Below are 2,710 nucleotides of genomic sequence, written 5' to 3'. Positions count from 1 at the left end.
AACGGTGGAAATCATTATTCCCACTGTTTCTTGTGGCATGGCCCACTTGAGGATTGGATACGCTTCAATTTTGGGCTCAACCACTAAAATGAGATAGAAAAGCAGATGGACGGCGTGGATAAACAACATGAATTCGCAGTGGGCCCAACAGAGTTTACTCAGTACGATAAAAGCGTACTGAGTAACTCAGTACGCAATCCGATTTGGATGATATTAACCATTCAATCTCCATGGTCCACATTTACTATGGATGCCTCCATATGTGTAGGATCCACCATATGCTAATACATCCCCACGTGATTCTTTTTCCAATGATCCGAACCGTTTATCTGACAGGGCTCCCTCTAGATGAGAAATGCCCGGTAAAACACTAAGATTGAAAATGCAACCCTTTGATAATATAAAGGTCATGGCCACCGTTCATGTTCAAATCCCCACACCTGAGTTGAAAAACAGCCCGATTTTGGGCCTGACCCTTCATCCGGGCCAGATGAAGGGTCTGGATGGCCTGGGTTACAGATACACTACACAGTGGGCCCATATTCAAATCAACGATAGGTGACCCCACATGAATTTTGGATCACGTGGACCTCACTTCTGTTTGCTAACACCCTAGCTTACAGTGGTACCGGTGCCACCGGAGCACACTCTTGGTGCCGTGTATATAATTTCAGATGGGTTGTGTATCAAGTGTCACTGGGAACCAGAGTATCAAATAACTCCCCTAAAACAAACACAAATAGAACTCAGTTTTGAAAGCGAACAAGGATTGCTCCCTACCCTTAACATTGTAGCCTTAAAAGAATAGAAAAAAGAGTCCAAAATAACTTCAATCCCACCTTATTTTAAAATTTTAAGAGCTTCTCAACCCTCAAAATACAAATTTCTAAAAGACCTTCTCTTCAAACTCCAAGAGATTCTCGGAAGGAATTATCATTCCCCTCCAAGATCTCTATAACAATGATCGAAGAACGTTGTGTGGGGGTCGAATCACCAAGCCAGTGGCTTGAAACACAGTACAGTTGAGCTTTTGATCTGCCTCAGTTTTGGGTCCATACCATAAAATGATTTGGCAAAATGAATGGTTGGAATAGATGTAACACATCAATCATGATGGTTCCCACAACTTTACCACATCAACATCAACACAGTACTAAGCTCGTGGAGGTTCAAGTCCTCCTTAAGGCATAATATTGAGAATGCTTATTGAATGAACAATTCAATAACAAATCTAATTGATATTGATATACCTAGTATCTTTCAAGTTGGGGCTGTTGGAATTGGAATAAGCTTGGTAGTTTGGCGGCAGATCATGAAATCTTGGCGATCTTCTCTATCTAATGAATGAGCAATCCGTTTTGAAATAATCCACCCTGCACAGTTGCGCCCACCTCAAGAGTATATGCTTCAACAAGAATCAGACGGGTACATAATCCAACAGATGAAGTACATTACATAGTCCGTTTTAGGGATTGGCAACTTCCCCATTTAGTGACTTTGGCACTAGATGTTCTCAAAATGGCTACTATTGGGTTGGGTGAATTAGATAATAGACGTCTATCAACCTTCCTCCTTTGGGGGCTATCTGAAAGAGAATCCATACCTATGCTGTGTTCTAGCAACGCAATAGAGTATGATGAATAAGATCGAAATTGGTGTGATTTTTATTTTATTTTATTTTTTATGAGAAAGAAAAACATGAATTAGAAGTGGTCACTTCAAAATTTTGCCATGGGGGATGTGAAGATCCAAAATCAGATTATTTAGACGATTATAACCACTGATTCATGGAAATTTCCTAGGATTAATTCCATTTTAGCCATTCAGTGGATGTCCACCAATCTGAAAAATCAGATCAGCATAACTTTGGTTCATGATATGCATACATTGGGGACTCAAAAACTTTGAACTGTTTAGTGCTGGGAGCGGATTAGTTGCAGCCCTTACTGTGGGGCCCACCTTGATGTGTGTATTGTATATGCACACCATCCATCCGTTTTTCTATCTCATTTTAAAAGCAGTGTGGTCCAGAGAACCGAACTGTTAGAGTGAGAATATTATGTACTAGGTGGTCCTGAGGACTACTGTTTTATTTTTGATATTTTATTAATATAAGGAGTAGGAAAAGCTCTAAACAAAACATAATTAGGGTAAGGGTTGTTGTTTTTCCCACTCCTCTTTCTTATTTATATTAATAAAATATCTGAAACAAAACAGTAATCCTCATGACCACCCAATACATAATCTCTGAATCAAATCCCTCCCTACATGCGACCCGCTGACTCTAGTTACATTTCTCAGTGGACCACACCTTTTGGTTTGAATCCGAGCATTCAAAAGTTGTAGATTGGAAGAAAGTTATTGATTGAGATTATATTTGTTTTTTGCCCTTCATACAGGTTTGTGTGACCTTATCAACAGGTTGGATGGCAAATAAACATTATGGAAACAATACAGTAGACCCTAGGAAGTTTTTCATGGTGTGGTGTTCAATCACCACTTTTTCCTATGGTATGGCCCATCTGAGATTCATTTTTCAGCTCATGCCCTAAAATGATCTGACAAAGGGATGGATGGCATGGTGCATATACATACACCAATGTGGGCCCCACTGTAAGGGCCGCACCATCTTGGGTGAGGCCAGGGCCACACCTGATCCACTCATGGCTTCTAACAAGGACCATCATTGTCTAAGAAAACACCAACATCA

This window comes from Magnolia sinica, chromosome 10 (assembly GCF_029962835.1).
Source record: "Magnolia sinica isolate HGM2019 chromosome 10, MsV1, whole genome shotgun sequence".
Taxonomy (NCBI): Eukaryota; Viridiplantae; Streptophyta; class Magnoliopsida; order Magnoliales; family Magnoliaceae; genus Magnolia; species Magnolia sinica.
This window is presented reverse-complemented; position numbering follows the sequence as displayed.